The sequence below is a fragment of the Lacerta agilis genome, chromosome 2 (genome assembly GCF_009819535.1).
Source record: "Lacerta agilis isolate rLacAgi1 chromosome 2, rLacAgi1.pri, whole genome shotgun sequence".
Classification (NCBI taxonomy): Eukaryota; Metazoa; Chordata; class Lepidosauria; order Squamata; family Lacertidae; genus Lacerta; species Lacerta agilis.
The window spans coordinates 89,103,691-89,121,822 of record NC_046313.1 but is presented as its reverse complement, the minus strand read 5'-3'; the positions used below and the strand labels follow the sequence as shown (position 1 = coordinate 89,121,822).

The 18,132-nt window shown below is 38.6% G+C and overlaps 1 protein-coding gene across 3 annotated transcripts in view; it reads left to right on the top strand.

The window, feature by feature from the left end:
• Positions 1 to 18,132, top strand: part of CNTN4 (contactin 4) — a 514,690-nt gene that overhangs the window by 181,834 nt on the left and 314,724 nt on the right. The window lies entirely within an intron of this gene.

Genomic DNA, 18,132 nt, shown 5'->3' with positions numbered 1-18,132 from the left:
TCATCAAATCCCCTGACTTCCCTCCACTCCCTCCCCTGGTTCCTTTGTGTTATTTTTATTTGTGCATGTCAACAAAAAATCTTTATCTCTAATTACTTCCTTATTATATTGTAAACTGCCCTGTGATCTTTGGATGAAGGATAGCATAGAAATTTAAACAACAACACTTATCTTTTCATCTGAAATTAAGCTGCATTGGAGCGGTCTGGTGTCTCCAGTGTCTTCTCTCTCTTGCATCATGGGTTTTGGCTTGTATTGTGGGTGTATGTTCTGTGTTATTTTGTTGAAACTGTTGTTGCAGATTAGTCAAGACCTTTAGTGAGGAACAATAAACTTGTGAACATGAATGTCACAACTAGCTGTGCTTTGTGGAGAAGTAGTTGGGTGCTCCATTATTCTCTTCAAAAAACAAGTGATCTAGGACCTCCTCACTGACTCACAATCATCCAGACATGCAATATTCATGATTTCTCTACCTCACTTTCAAAATTATGATGGCCACAAAGCCAAATATAGTACAAAACCTTAAAAGTGCCATGGAACAGACAAACAAACCTGGGCAGAATATTTGCCAGGAGTTCTGTGCAGAAATGATGAGAAAAAGGTTCCCTTTAAAAACTTAAACATGTGGATGTTCACCTTCGTCAAAGCTCTTTGTTGTTATTTCTTCTGCCTCCTTCTGTACCATTTTTTCCTGCTTAAGGCTCCCTTACTTAGATTAATGCCAGCTAATCATGAATGATGTAGTGTTTTGTAACTTTAAAAGTTTTGTTACATGCTGATGTCCTTTGAGGGGGAAATGAAATTGATTTAGAGTCAGAATGATGATGATGACAATAATAATAATAATAATAATAATAATAATAATAATAATAATAATAATAATAATAATATACCCTGCCCATCTGGCTGGGCTTCCCCAGCCACTCTGGGCGGCTCCCAACCGAATATTAAAAACACAATACAACATTAAACATTTAAAACTTCCCTAAACAGGGCTGCCTTCAGATGTCTTTTAAAAGTAAGATAGTTGTTTATTGCCTTGACATGCTCTTAAGGAAGATCCTAGCCAATGAGAGTTCAGTGGCAACAAACTACCTCTATTCAGAGTAAGGGAATGTACTGTATGTTAATAGGCAAATGCTAGTGAAAATGATTGCAAAACAACTCCTTCTTTTGGCTTAGCACTAATCAGAAACGACTTTCCCTTTCAAGTCACCACTCTAGAAACAGGATCAAGGACCTTAAAGAAATATCTCAAATATATTACTTTAATCCTGTAATTAAATATGTCATCAGATGGGATTCTGGCAGATTGGTGTGTTTCTTAGCCAGGGATGTCTAAGTGCAGCAGCTAAAACACATTGGATGTGTTATATCTGTCACCACAACAGAGACAAAAATAAAGCCTGTAATTTACAATATAGGAAAAAAACAAATCATGGTGCAGTTATTCAGGATAGGATATCTAGCAATCTGTAAATCTGCTGGCCTTGTATTCTTTCTGTTTGAAGGAAAGTGTTCTGTTTTCATTGAGCTGAATACTGTGAAGAATGGGCAGCACTCAACAAATAGGTCAGGAAACAACGCGCTAATTATTTATCAGTAAGGAAAAGTCATCAGCTGCTGATAACCATTATTCATCATTCAGCATTATTGATTTTTACACAGAGCAATAATAACTTGTCTAATGAGAGGCTATTGTATAATTCTGCCTGAAGGGTGACTCTGCTGAGAGGGCCATTAACCAGAAATAACTATATTAACAGGCCGAGAATGACTAGAGTGCTGTGGAAGAGATGAAACTAAAACCTGGGGATTGGTTTTGCTTATCGGTACTGATATGTGAATGGGGAGACCTTATTTAAAACCTATATAATGCTGCAGGGTGAAATTTATTAATTTCAAAGAAAGGCTTTTCTAAGGTATTCTTTAGATTTTTTTTATTTACCTTTAATTTCCCAACATTTATATGCAACTTATCTCTGAATGTTGACTGTGCTGGTTGAAACTGATGGAGTCCAGTAACACCTGGAAGCCTTCAGGTTCCACACTTCTGCTCTAGAAACAAAATATTTACTATGATGTAGCAGTGCCCACAAATGTGATATATAGCTTTCCAATTTAGGTTATGGCTCCATGTTTCTGGCAAAGTAGACTCTTAAGTCTCCTAGAAATTGAAATATTGAAATCAATGCCTATTCCTACACCCTCTGTTTTTGTTTTGGCTGGTTGAGGGTTTTTGTTTTAAACTGTGGGCACATTCATAATGACAGAGCAGGAATTACTAGGCACAAATTCAACAGGGGGAGCTTAGCATGGCATTAAAATTCCTGCATTGCAGGGAGTTTGGACTAGATTATGCTTGGGGTCTCATCCAACTCTACAGATCTGTGACTTTAATTCTATACTTTCTCAGTTTTCCAATCTAGTCCTACTCAGCAATGCTTAAATTGGAAGGGGAACAAGTTGTACAAACCACCCTCACTTTTCTGTATTGAGTGGGAAGGTCTGAAGTATTGTAAGTGAATTTGACTGAACATGATTACAGTCTTCCCTGCAATCAGAAACCGTGTGGATTCAGTTTCTGATCGCAGGTAGGGGTTTTTTCCTCTCTCTTCCTATTTACAGACCAACATGCTTACAATCCCCATGTATACCTTCCCACTTAATGCAGGAATTTTTATTTTTATTTTGTAAGGTGGTGGTGGTAGGGCAAGTCCAGTTATACAATTAAAGTAAACTGGAGTAGAATGAATAGCTAAAATATATTACAAAAGTATAATGTAGGAAAATACTATACTGCTTCACTCAGTTAATAATGATCTAAATTTGTAGGCAGATACAAGAAAAGTACAACACCCTGAGAGTTATTTTAGTTTCCATAATGAATTGTTAATGAATAAAATTGTGAAAAATATACATAAAGGGGGAGTGCAAATAATAGATGATATATAACCTGAAAAATACATGCTTTACATTATTTAGATCATTTTTAATTATTTAGGCATTCCTTGTTGGACAAGAAAGTAACCTTAATTGTAAGATATATTGATTGTGCTTGGATATCTTCATTAAGTGTAAAGTGATTTATTTCCTTTATATTATTCTACCTCTTATGCATTCTTCATAATAGCCATTTGGTGTGGACATGCTATGGAAAAGCATGCAGTTTGCTAATGAATTTTCCTTAGGATAAAGTTTCATGCTGAAAAGAGCACCTATACATATTTATTTGGAAAGTTCATTCCTGTGCCTGCATTGCACTCACAATACACAGGATGATGCACACAGGATAAAAAACGCCCACAAAACCCATTAAAAATCACAAATTACGTATGGGGCAGTATATATAAATATAAAACAAACAAACAAACAAACAAAAACCACAGAGCAGGCATCAATCTATTAAAACTACTCAACGGACCAGGCCAAATGGCTGTTGTAACATAAATATATTAGCCAGCCCATTAAAGGTAAAAAGAGCTGGGGTCAACAAAGCTTTCTGCAAAAGGAAATTACAAATATTGGATGCAGCCACACAGAAAGCTGTCTCCAGTGTCCCAATGAGTTACACCTCCACTACCTTGAAAATGTAGAGAGGGCCCTTCTTTGCATCCTAAAGAGGGCGGGCTGTGTGGTATCCTGGGAGCTTTAGGGTTAATAAGCAACACTTTTGATTGTGCATATAAGTCAATGGAAAGCCAGTGTCGCTATTGCAAAATGACATCAAATGCTCTGAAGCGAAGGCACCTAACAAGACCTGTGCTGCTGCATATTGGACCAGCAGAAATTTCCTTTGTTATGAACTGGGCAAAAGCAGCAATTCTTATTTTCCATTTGCACAATCAGATGAAATTCAAAATTGAATTTCACTGTTTATTTTTTTTAATTGCCCAAACTCTCCTTTGCTCTATCTACTTGATGAGGGCTAGATAATGGCTAGGAGTACGACAAGGCTGTATATTGTCCCCCTGCTTATTTAACTTATATGCAGAATTCATCATGCGAAAGGCTGGACTGGATGAATCCCAAACCGGAATTAAGATTGCCGGAAAAAATATCAACAACCTCTGATATGCTGATGATACTACCTTGATGGCAGAAAGTGAGGAGGAATTAAAGAACCTTTTAATGAGGGTGAAAGAGGAGAGCGCAAAATATGGTCTGAAGCTCAACATCAAAAAAACTAAGATCATGGCCACTGGTCCCATCACCTCCTGGCAAATAGAAGGAGAAGAAATGGAGGCAGTGAGAGATTTCACTTTCTTGGGTTCCATGATCACTGCAGATGGTGACAGCAGTCACGAAATTAGAAGACACCTGCTTCTTGGGAGAAAAGCAATGACAAACCTAGACAGCATCTTAAAAAGCAGAGACATCACCTTGCCGACAAAGGTCCGTATAGTTAAAGCGATGGTTTTCCCAGTAGTAATGTACGGAAGTGAGAGCTGGACCATAAAGAAGGCTGATTGCCGAAGAATTGATGCTTTTGAATTATGGTGCTGGAGGAGACTCTTGAGAGTCCTATGGATTGCAAGAAGATCAAACCTATCCATTCTCAAAGAAATCAGGCCTGAGTGCTCACTAGAAGGACAGATCCTGAAGCTGAGGCTCCAGTACTTTGGCCACCTCATGAGAAGAGAAGACTCCCTAGAAAAGACCCTGATGTTGGGAAAGATGGAGGGCACAAGGAGAAGGGGACAACAGAGGATGAGATGGTTGGACAGTGTTCTTGAAGCTACTAACATAGTTTGGCCAAACTGATGTGCAGCAGCAGGGTTCTCACCCATCGGTGGTTAACCCTTCCCGGACTGCCAGCGCAACGTGCTGGAGTCGGATATTGTTAGTTAGTTCCAATGCCTAAAGCCAATACCGCTCAACATCCGTAACCAATAAAGTTGTGGCCTTTTATGCCCATTAACCTTATTTCCGGTGTCCTGTGTCGTCATTTCACCTCGGGGGGGGGGGGGATCGGGTATTGATATGCAACAACAATTTCCAAGTTGCTCATAAACTAAGCTGTTCTAAAACCAAGGTACCACTGTAAACTCGTTTTTTTCTAAAATGTTTACAAAGGTCATGTTACATTATTGTTGGCCATTAACATTTCCACAGAATGCAAGGTTATTTAATATAAATTGGATATTTCTTATGATTTTTAGATATTTGTTTTCAAAATCCCTTTATTAGGGTAATGCCATTCTGGAACAGTGAATCAGCTATAGGGTGTCAGCACCATTTCCCCCCTTCTGAGTATCACCTCTGATAAATGGATATCCCGTGGTTAAGAAAATTACACACACTTAATACCTGAGGCAAGCGAATTGCAATCTCAGCATAAGCTTAAATGATTACATTGTTTCTTGTAGCTGCCAAGGGGAGTGTTAACGCTTTCCTGTTCCCATCCAGAGTGAGATATTACTTCCTGCATGCATGTATTCAAGGGCAATTTCAAAAAGGAAATTCAATGCCAGTCATTTGCTATGGAATGTCACAGTAATCAAGAAACAAACTAACCTTTTAATGAGATCTATGCAGACTGTAAACTCCAGTACTGTTAATGTTCTATCACAGTGACATTGATATAAATGTTTCTTTTTGTTTTACTTAGAACACCTTTAGATTCATAGCACATATAGAATCCAATGCAATGGAATGGCTTAAGGTAGATGTAGGGCTGGGGGGGAAACTCAAGATGTTGCTGGACTCTAATTCCAATGGGACACAGCCTCAGGTTAATCAAAGGCTATGTTTTGCTCAACCAGTTATGAGAAATGCATGTTTTATTTACTTGGTTTAGGCAGAATATATTTTTAAGTGAAGAAAATCTTTTGTACCTTAAGAATTTGCTTGAGCTGTCTCATGGGGGTGTGGCAGGGGGAGGTACCTGACTTAATTCAGGTGCACATCCACCTGGAAGCCAATCTACCTGGAAGAGGGACCAGTGGGATTTCAAGGGTGGGACTAGGATTCACTCTTCGGCCATAAATGGCCATCAATCATGGCTGCAGCTATGCCATCACTGACTTCCACTATTTCCCAACAAAGGGAAAACAGTTCAGTGCTATGGATGGAGACTAGCCATGCAAGCAGGTCCCAGTTTCAGTCCCTGGCATTTCCAGTTAGGGCAGGGAGAGAAACCTTCCTGAAGCCCTGGACAGTGACTGCCAGTCAATTTAAATATTATTGAACTAGATGAACCAGTGATCTAACTTGATATAAGGAAGCTTCCAGTGTTCCTAACATTTGTGTTCCACTTGTTGTGCCAAATTATAATGAATAACAACGTATAGTTGCATTTGGGAAGGCATTGGTGCAGAGCCACAGTGTGCACAAAATTCATACAGACTTCAATAGATTATTTAATAGATTATTGTATTTTAACATTCTGTTGGAAGCCGCCCAGAGTGGCTGGGGAAACCCATGCAGATGGGCGGGGTATAAATATATTATTATTATTATTATTATTATTATTATTATTATTATTATTATTATTATTATTATTATTATTATCATCATCATCATCATCATCATCATCATTATTAACTTAGGTCTTATATAGCAGCAAAGGAAGCACGTGATCAGGTGCCAAGCACTAATGTCTTCAGTGAAAACCACCCACCATTTTCCTGTGTGCACTGACCAGTGCAAGTAGATAAAAAGGTACCGCTGCATTGGGAAGGTAAACAGCGTTTCTTTGCACTCTGGTTTCCATCATGGTGTTCTGTTGCGCCAGAAGTGGTTTATTCATGCTGGCCACATGACCCAGAAAGCTGTCTGTGGACAAACACTGGCTCCCTCGGCCTGAAAGCAAGATGAGCGCTGCAACTCCATAGTCACCTTTGACTGGACTTAACTGTCTAGGGGTCCTTTACCTTTACCTTTTGTTGTTGTTGTTGTTTAGTCGTTTAGTCGTGTCCGACTCTTCGTGACCCCATGGACCAGAGCACGCCAGGCACTCCTGTCTTCCACTGCCTCCTGCAGTTTGGTCAGACTCATGTTGGTAGCTTCAAGAACACTGTCCAACCATCTCGTCCTCTTCTCCTTGTGCCCACCATCTTTCCCAACATCAGGGTCTTTTCCAGGGAGTCTTCTCTTCTCAAGAGGTGGCCAAAGTATTGGAGTCTCAGCTTCAGGATCTGTCCTTCCACTCAGGGCTGATTTCCTTCAGAATGGATAGGTTTGATCTTCTTGCAGTCCATGGGACTCTCAAGAGTCTCCTCCAGCACCATAATTCAAAAGCATCAATTCTTCGGCGATCAGCCTTCTTTTTGGTCCAGCTCTCACTTCCATACATCACTTGTCGGCAAGGTGATGTCTCTGCTTTTTAAGATGCTGTCTAGGTTTGTCATTGCTTTTCTCCCAAGAAGCAGATGTCTTTTAATTTTGTGACTGCTGTCACCATCTGCAGTGATCATGGAGCTCAAGAAGGTAAAATCTCTCACTGCCTCTATTTCTTCCCCTTCTATTTGCCAAGAGGTGATGGGACCAGTGGCCATGATCTTAATTTTTTTGATGTTGAGCTTCAGACCATATTTTGCGCTCTCCTCTTTCACCCTCATTAAAATGTTCTTTAATTCCTCCTCACTTTCTGCCATCAAGGTTGTGTCATCAGCATATCTGAGGTTGTTGATATTTCTTCCGCCAATCTTAATTCCGGTTTGGGATTCATCCAGTCCAGCCTTTCGCGTTATGCCTTTTACCTTATGCCTTTTTACATTGTGGCCCAGACATTCGATTGAATACATGGAGTCATTACATATTCTTTTGGCCCTATTTACTGCTCAGTATTGTGTACATATTTAATATTCTTGTGATTACTCTTAAATATAAAACGTTTTCAGGGAGGCTATTGCATTTTGTTTGTTATTAGCTTTCCACAGTTTTAAAGTGACTTGGTACATCATTCTCAGATTTTGTTATGGGCAAGGTCAAAAACACAAAGTGTGCAAGTACTTTGTAATTGGATGTCTGTTCGAAGCACCAGGGAATTCAGTCTATTACATGCACTTCAGTGCACTAAACTAACACTACATGGAGCTATCAGAGCATAGAATAGACTCACTAATCTCTCTGTAATAATTATTGCAGGTGTGCCAGTAGCATAAGACATGCATTCATTGTCTGATATGCTTTAAAATGTAGGGTTTTTTTTTGTTTAGTACATTTCATAAAGGCATTTCTAGCTTTCACCAGCATTTATGGAAGTTACAATATTATTGATTTATTTTCCTGATCTATGTATTTTTCAAGGGTTTTCATTTTTTTAAGGCCACATGTATCACAAAAAACCTAACCCCTTGCTTTGTAGTTTCTAATCCAAATGCATGCCACAAGCCCCTTAGGTTGGCCAGTTCACAGCTAATTGTGTATTACCACAATAAGCAAATACAATTTGTTCTGTTTGCTTTCAGTAGCTATTCCTTATTGTTCAGATGAAATTATAGCTCTGTTCAGGCATTCTTCTCCTCACACATTGGGTGGGGGGGCAAATGTCTGCAGCTGGCTCCCTGCAGCTGACTTTCGCCCTTCAGCATGTGGAGGGCAGGGGGACTGGTGACAAGTACATGATGGAGGGAGGCAGAAAGAACTATCATGTCCCAAACTTTTCCTTCACACAATTTGTAATTGCAGGATGAAACGAACACCTACATATGTTAAACAAGCATAAGAAAAAAATAGATTGATCTGAAATTGCCACATAGCAACCTGTAAGCATTCCATTAATCAGTTTTATCCGCAAACTTATTTTAAATTCACATTATGTCAAACGGTTCCTGAAGTGACTAATTTTTCCACTTTGCTTGTTGTGCATTTGCAGTATATATGTGATTGTTATTAGCAGAACCATAAAAAATATGCACTGTGAATGATACACATTCCATAGTTTATGGGGTCCTAACTCCTCAGCACACTGAAAGGTTTAATGCAGCTTTACATTAACTTTGGGATGGAGCTGCTAAACCATCGCACTCCCTTGTCTAATTTTTATTTGAATGCATGATGGCAATACGCTCACGTTACCATCTTTACAGCATTACTGATATGCAATATATTATTAGACTGCAATCCTACGTACATTTACTAGGGGGCTTTCTTCAGAATACGCATGCCTAGGGTGGTAGTGCAAATAAATGTGTTCGAGCAATAATAAATGTTGTGGTGTCTTTATCTTGAATTTAAAGCAAAGGATTATACTCTGTTAGTTAATTGCTTTTTAATTTAACAGCAACAAATTTTTTTCCTCTATTTTGCTCCATAAAATACAGTCCGATTAATGCAGTACAATTAGCTGCTTAGTTTTACATGGAAAAGCTCATACATATGCCACGTGGCTGATTAGACAAAAAATCATTGAATCATAGAATCATAGAGTTGGAAGAGACCACAAGGGCCATCCAGTCCACCCCCCTGCCAAACAGGAAACACCATCAAAGCATTCCTGACAAATGGCTGTTTAAAGACCTCCAAAGAAGGAGACTCTACCACACTCCTTGGCAGCAAATTCCACTGTCAAACAGCTCTTACTGTCAGGAAGTTCTTCCTAATGTTTAGGTGGAATCTTCTTTCTTGTAGTTTGAATCCATTGCTACGTGTCCACTTCTCTGGAGCAGCAGAAAACAACCTTTCTCCCTCCTCTATGTGACATCCTTTTATATATTTGAACATGGCTATCATATCACCCCTTAACCTTCTCTTCTCCAGGCTAAACATACCCAGCTCCCTAAGCCGTTCCTCATAAGGCATCGTTTCCAGGCCTTTGACCATTTTGGTTGCCCTCCTCTGGACATGTTCCAGCTTGTCAGTATCCTTCTTGAACTGTGGTGCCCAGAACTGGACACAGTATTCCAGGTGAAATCTGACCAGAGCAGAATACAGTGGTACTATTACTTGCCTTGATCTAGATGCTATGCTCCTATTGATGCAGCCCAGAATTGCATTGGCTTTTTTAGCTGCCCCTACAGGTTGTTAACTCTGGTGTGACTCACTGCAGAGCAGGCAGGAGTCAAGTATAGTCTGTTCGTATGCAATGCCTAAGCCAATACCACTCACATTCTGTAACCAATAAAGTTGTGGGCTTTTTTAGCCCAATAACCTAAAATACTTGTGTCCATGTGTCTTATTTCATTACAAAGCGGGGAGCGGGGCCTCGACTCACAACATTATTGCATGGTGGGAATCTCCTTGTTTCAGTCTCTCTACACCATTTGAATTTTAGTTCCGCAGCCTCAATTCAAGACTTGATGAAGTCACAGCTATCACAAGAAAGCACTCCAGAAATACTGCTACTGGGTTGAAACCAACAAAGTTGTTGTTATTATTTATTTCATTTATGGAACACTTCCTATGAAGCACCTCTAAGTGATTTCGCAATGGAGTTAAAGCACATATGAAACTATTGCATGTATAAAAACAAGCACATTTATAAAACCAGTTAAACAATTGCATATAAAGCAATTTCAAATCCAGTACACATACGGATTAGGATAAAAAAATTCCACTCAGAAGACTTGCCTAAAGAGGAAAGTATTCAACTGATGCCGAAAAGCAATAGAGACAGCGCCTGACCAGTATATACAGGAGGGAGTTCCCAGGGGTAGGTTCTACCATATTAATGCTCCCAAATCTAGCATTCTGTAAAACAGGTATAGGCAAACTCGGCCCTCCAGATGTTTTAGGACTACAGCTCCCATCATCCTTGATCACAGGTCCTGTTAGCTAGGGATGATGGGAGTTGTAGTCTCAAACATCTGGAGGGCTGAGTTTACCTATGCCTGATGTAAATAAAGCTCCTGCTAAGATGGTATCTCCTGCAGAGTGCAGTGGTCAAATGGGTATATAAGCAATGAGACCAGCACATTTAACTTAGTCCAACAAGTAGGCTAATTGAAAGATCATCTCTCCCCTTATATACTCAGCTGATTACTGTGCTCTGCAGGTGCTTCTACAAATACATCTTGTCAAGAAGTTCATCCTCTATAATATAGGAATCGAGCCTTGGGTGCTGTAGCACCTATTCTAAGGAAGTCCCTCCCATTAAATATTAGACAGGCACTAACATTGCTGCCTCTTCCGCATCTGCTGAAGCTCTTCCTCTTCCATCAAGTCTTTTAGGTAGAGATCTTTCCCAATCTGCACCTTTCTGAAGAGAATTGTTGCTTTGATGTTTTTAGAAGTTTTGACCCTGGGCTGGTTTTGGGAGGAAGGGCAGGATATGAACTGTTATGAACAATCAATCAATTAACTAACTTACTGGCAGCCAGTGTGATTCTATTAACAGTTGTGTAACATGAAGGTGAGCTGCTGAGCTGCCATATTTTGCACTAGTTACAGCTTCCAGGTCGACTTCAAGGGCAGCCTCACAAAGAGTTAACTTTAGTGACCTGCTGTTTGCTTCATAAAAATGCTAACCCAGCTTTAGTGAAGCTGGGCATATCTGCAACAATTTTAAATACAGAACAAAGCTAAATGTATCCCTTTGTAGAGATTGGTATAAAGATTGAATTAGTTAATCTCTGTAAGATGTCCTCCATGTAGGAATTCCTCTTCTATTAACCTTTTTTCATTTATACTGATGGCCACACCTGATAACTTCATAGCAAGATACAGTGTGCAGCATTGATTAAAATAATTATGCTGCTTGCAGAGAGTAACACCAGAAACATCTGTTCGTACAAGAACTTGTCTTAATATTTCCCTTCATTTATATGCATACATTGTCTCCAGGGTATTCTGGATTTTTAAAAATCTATGTTCACTTGCCTTTTTGAAATTCCATTTCCTTTATTCCCTGTTCTTTTTCCTTCCCTTTGTTTTTTGGGAAATTTTCCTTGCCTTCATTAGTCTTTTCTTTTTTTAAGAAACAAAAAAACTATTACCTGACTTTTTTCCTTTCTATTTATAGTTTCCCCTCATTTCTGATAACTTTTTCCTTCCGCCCTTAATTTTTCAATGGCTTTCTAAATTCTCTTTGTCTAGTTTTTGTGCTATTGAGTTAAATCAAGGCTCTCATTTTGTGTTCTGAAGAAATAATAGGTCTCTCTGAATATATATATATATATATACAGAGAGAGGGGGGAAATAATGATCCTTTTGAACTAGATTTTGCTATTAGAAAGCTATTTCAGATGATTGAAGGGTGGAACATTATCTATTTTAGACTCTGATCTGCATTCTGTACACTATTATTTATAATTTATAACATTTATGTAGTACCTAAAAATAGAAATCTCATGAGTGTGTGTGTGTGTGTGTGTGTGTGTGTGTGTTTTCACATGGAAATCAAGTAACACCTTTTTACAAATTATTTAAAACTTGATATGCTGTAGATAAAAGTATATGCTGTAGATCAGAGCTTTCCAAACTTTTCATGTTGGTGACACACTTTTTAGACATGCATCATTTTGTGACACAGTGATTTGGTTTTACTAGCAAACCGAAGGTTAAACTAACCCCTTTCCAGCCACGGCAGGAGCATGGGGAGTGTTCAGTGACACACCTACACACTGCAGTCGACACGCTAATTTGTCATGACACACAGTTTGGAAAGCTCTGCTGTAAATAAAGTTTAAGTGTTAGGAATCAGGATCCAGGAAAACTTGAGTAAACATGTATATTTTAAACGGGCATTTCATGCAGTCTACTGTATATACATCTAAGTCAACCTCTGGAAGGGCATTCCGAAGGATGGACACCAGCACTGAGAAATCCTGCTTCTGTGTTGTGACCAGGTGGCAATCAGGCCAATGGACCATCTAGTCCAGCAGCCTGTTCTCAGTGGTCAGCCAGATGCCTGTGGGAAACCCATAAGCAGGACCCTGAGCACAAGAACACTCTTCCCACCCACCAAAGTTTCCAGCAACTGGTGCCAGGCTTTTTTTATGGTATTAAATGTCAACAACAAAACCTTGAACCTGGTTTTCATTACCAGTGTAATATATGCAAAACTAGATACCCTAGCAGTCAAATTGTGCACTGGGTGAAGCTATCATATCAGGCATAAGCTCCACATACAGCTTATTGCAGCAATCCAGACTTGTTACCAGTACACAGACAATGATGACAAGGCTAATCCTGTTGAGGAACAGTCATAGCAGGCTAACTCACCAAAGCTGGTAATGGACACCCTGTGCCACTGAGGCAGCAAAGTGGGACTTCTTTGCCTCTTCCACTGCTACAAAGTGGGGGGAATGATCATGCCAAGTCACTGTCACAACAGGAGTTTGCACTCCTGCTTTCATTGCCTGGGGTTCCCGAGTAAACCTGGGACCTTGCTACATTCCACAGGGTCTGAGGGACACAAAAATGTGGAAAGTAAATAATTGAACGGCTCCATGTTTATTTTTATTTTTTAGTGGTACACTAATATTTATTAGAAAGAATCTGTTGCAGAAAGTGTAAGAACACATGTTTAGCTTAAAACGGCAGAGTTCTTCTAGTGTGTGTTTTATTCTTCTCATTACAAGCTCTTGAGTTTTCTCTGATAAAAATGTTACTCTGAAAGGTTACCAGAACACAGTTCCTAGTCGCTTTCAGAAATCTTATTAAATAGCATTCATGGCATTGCAGCAATATTTTGATAACATTTTAAATATTTAGGCTATGATTTTTAATGATGGTGCCATACCGGGGTCTTTGGGGGAAGCACTTTTGCTACCTGCCATGCCAATTAAGAAATGTGCCTGTCTGACTTAAGCAACAACTGAGAGTGATTGTTTGGGTGAGTCTCTTCACAGTCTGATAATGCAGAACCTATGCAGTTCTTTCTCCTGCTGTGATGCTTTTGTGTTTTCTACTGATGCGTTTCTCCTTGTTCCGTCTCATCATAGCCTGTCAACTTTTACCAAAGGGCTTTGCACTCCATTTTCTGCATTCTTCACATGTCTAGATTTCACTGCTCATCTTTCTTCTTAACACATCTAATTGCTCATCCCTACAAGATCTATCCCTAGACATCTCCCATGGGTGTCCTTCTCATCTAAATATCAGGACTTAATGTATTCAAAATTAACAGTGCTTTAACCTTCTTTTTCATTTGTTGTTGTTGTTCCAGTAGACCGCCTGTGTTTTTAAAAGACATATTCAACAGGTGCAGCACAACATCTTCTAAAAATTAAGTGAAACTAATTAACATATGAAGTTAATAAGCTAACATTCAATTCACACAGTAGCTGTAGGGTAGGCCAAGCAATTTTTAAGTTATTTATCTATTTAAAAAACCAAAGCTAGGATGCATTATGAAAGTTATGCCCAAAACTCAGACTATTGATACACAATAAACAAATTAGCTATTTAGGATAAAAGTTAATTGTAAAATTTCTGTCATGAGCCTTAGTGGCAAACCTTTCTTATGAATTCTTACCATCTGGGTTTCATACCAAGTTTTGTTGAACGACCACAGATTCTTATGAACAATTTCTACCCCAAAGTAAGAATCTCATTTGAATTAATGCTTAGGAAACCATCTCCCAGATCCTGACTGTGGCTGAAATCATAAGTCCACTTATCTAGACTTCTGAGTAGACATGGTCAGGATTGCACTGTGTAACTCCCTACTCTATTGTCATGAAGATTTGTTATTTACTGATCAGCATTCATGTCAAGGCTGCCATGTTGGAAAGGGCCAAAGAGTGTCACCTGTCTTACTGCTCTGGATCACAATGGGGGGAAATAAGTTCCCACCTAACCCAGTAGAGATATATACCTCCAAAATTGAGTTGGGCAGGCTATTGAGAAGCAGTTTGTTCTCCACAGCAATTGCCTTATCCTGCTTAGAGAGTCTCACTTTGAACTTTGAAACCCAGTGAGTTAGCATAGAGTTCATGATATACAGAAAAAGGAAGTGACTAAAGTGGTACAGTGACAAGATGAGGGCAGCATCTGTTCCTTCCGCCAAAGTAGAGGCATAGATAAATCATTGCAAACTAAGCAGCATGCGGGAGTAGGGATGGGTTAGCATATGTGGGATCTTTTACAGAATCAGAGGTGTCACCTGTCTTACTTTAAAAAAAAATGTTCAGCTTGAAGTCGGCTGGCAGGAAACCTTGTATTTTCCCTGAAAAGTCATGAGCTTTTTAGTTATCACCCTTTCATATTGTGGTGCAATTTGTTTCTGAAATAACCAACCTTTTAATATAATATCAAGTACTTCTAAAGCAGATACACTTGTGTCATTTTTTAGCTGTCATTGGTAATCACTACTGTAGTAATACCACATTTTCCTATTGCGTAATGGAAATAATCTCTTCTGTTCAGCTAAAAGTAGAAACAGTTATACCGGGTTTCTGGAAAGTTTTGAATAGAAAAAAATTCTATGCAAATTATTGCATTGGATAATTTGCATTAGAAAATGTTCACTTAGCATTAGAAAGTGTCCTAATTTAGCATTCTTATTTTACATACATTTAGTAAAGAAAGATAAATACTTTGAAACTGCCAAGCTTGCCTAATATTGAATTTGGAACTGGCATTCATTCATTGTTATTAATGAACTTATGAAAATATTTTTTTCCACCAAAAAACAAAGCACTGAGAAGAATTCTTTCCTTCATCACTGAGTATAAAATAAAGGTTATAAATAAGATGATTTACATATAATGCCCTAAATATCAAACTAAAAAAAATCCCTCAGATCTTTAACAGAGATTCATCTAGTATGGCTGCTGCTTGAACACACACACACACACACACACACACACACACAGTGGTAGGTATTAAACCAAATCTCCCCCCTTTTTAGAAGTAGGATGATTTGTTGAAGAAAAATAATCTTACACTAAATACATGGTGGCCAACTTTCCCTTTCTTTTTTTCTTTATCAACAAGAAAAGGATTGCCACCACTTCAAGCAATGGCATGGCTGCTCTAGCCATGTTCCTGGAAACTATTCCAGGAAATAACAATGCTATGTCATAAACATCATACCTCCTTCCCAGAGGTAAGATGGCTGCCACGTTGGTCATTGATGCCAAACTACACTCAGCTTGCCTAATAACAGTTGAATATTGTGGGCCAGTTCAGAATCTGTAGAAAACCATACTTCCCTAGTATGGATCCAGCCATTGCAACTTTTCATTTTTCACATGCTGGAGGAATTTAACAGAAGAATCCACTTCTATTTTTAAACCAACTACTATTCCCCATAGCTTCCATGTTCATGCCAGCATCCCAAACCATGGTTTGATTATGGCGTCTTCTTTTAACTAACTAACTAACTAACTAACTAACTAACTAACTAACTAACTAACTAACTAACTTACCTACCCACCTACCTACCTACCTACTATATATATGTGGTGTGTGTGTGTGTGTGTGTGAGAGAGAGAGAGAGAGAGAGTGTATACACACACTTTTTATTTAAATGCTTGAAGCAATTCACTAGCAATGAAATTCTGTATGCTGCTCTTATAAAGACAAGAATGTCGTTTAGGTGCAGAAATACATTTTACCTTGGTCTCTATTCTGTTCCTCACCCTCCTCTTTTGTGCTATTGCACAAAAATGTCCTGAGCACAATATTGCGGGCTTCTATTGTGATATCATGTTGATTAATCAGTGCCACAGATTTGGCAGCATCCCTCAGTGAATTATTGCTGTTTATATCACTGCACAGCTGTTTAAGGCTATTCTATGGCATCAACAATTGAATTGTTAGGTAATGCTTGTGTATATGCAGCTCCACTAATAATATGAGAGATAGATCCTATGTCACTGGTACTTCATACTACCCCACCTGAATGCCAGTTTTGAGCTCCATAACAATTACTTTATGAATGTACAATAAATTATTGCAACCTTATTCAGCTGTAGGCAAAGCTTGATTTTCATAAATTAAAGCTCGTTTCCTGTGCCTTTGATACCGCAGGTCAAAAGATGGAAGAAAGACTGTAGTATATTAATTTGAACAAATGCTGTCATTTATTAATGCATACATAACTTGCTTTTTTTTTACCAGAATAGTTTTACTAGAGTACATCAATGAAGCCTTAATGTTAACCTTAAACTTTGATTGCTCAGATATCTTAATAAATTGAATTTATTGTATCAATATGGAAATTCTTATGGCCGTAATCATTTATTAAAACCTATTCTGTTAATGAAAAGGTTAGAAAGTAAGATCATGTTTCACGACACTGTAAACATTCAGGATAATCACATGTTTTTAAATACATACAAGCGGCACACAATTAATTTCAAAAGAAGGCATCGGCTGGAAGTCTTCACTTTCTATAGAGCTCTGATACCACAGTACTAAGCTGATGCTAAACATGCCATCCAAACTAAAACAAACACCTTTGGGCTGTGTGGGCTTTCACATGACTGGAATCATAAAATTGTAGAGTTGGACAGGACACCAAAGGTCATCTAGTCCACCCCTGGAATGCACAAATCTCAACTAGATCATGCATGATGGATGACCATCAAACCTCTGCTTCAATATCTTCAAAGAAGGAGAGACCACCACCTTCCGAGGTAGTCCGTTCCGCTGCTGAACAGCTTTTACAGTCAGAAAGTTCTTCCTGATGTTTAGTCAGAATTTCCTTTCTTCTGACATGAAGCCAATGGTTCGGGTCTTAGCCTTCGAAGCGGGAGGAAACAAGCTTGCTCCTTCTTCCTTGTGACAGACATTTAAATAAGTTCTATCTAGCTTTCAAGGATATAACACAAGGAGCTATATGTTGGTTCTTGAATTTTTATTTCTGAATCAAGCATAATAATGCAGGAACCAGATGCCTCAATGGAGCCCACAGATAGGGTTTGAAGGCAACAGCCCTCAACTGTTTCTCCACAACTGTTATTTTAGGCTTATTGTGTCTGGATCTGGAGTTAAGCTAGCATGACTAATAACACTGATAGACAAATTCCTACACAAAAGGTAAAACCACCATTTCTAATACTGTATGTTGCAAGCATTTATTCATTCATTGTATGTTAGTTCTTTCCGTGCCAAGGATTCAGAGAAAGTAACAATACTTTGGGGAAATATAAGATAAAATATAGATAAATATTGAATAACTGTACTGTGTGCCTTGGCAGGAAGGCAACATATAAATGCAATAATATATGAAATAATATGCTTCCAAAATAGAAATATGACAAATGAAAACCAGCAAAAAAAAATTCCTTAAGT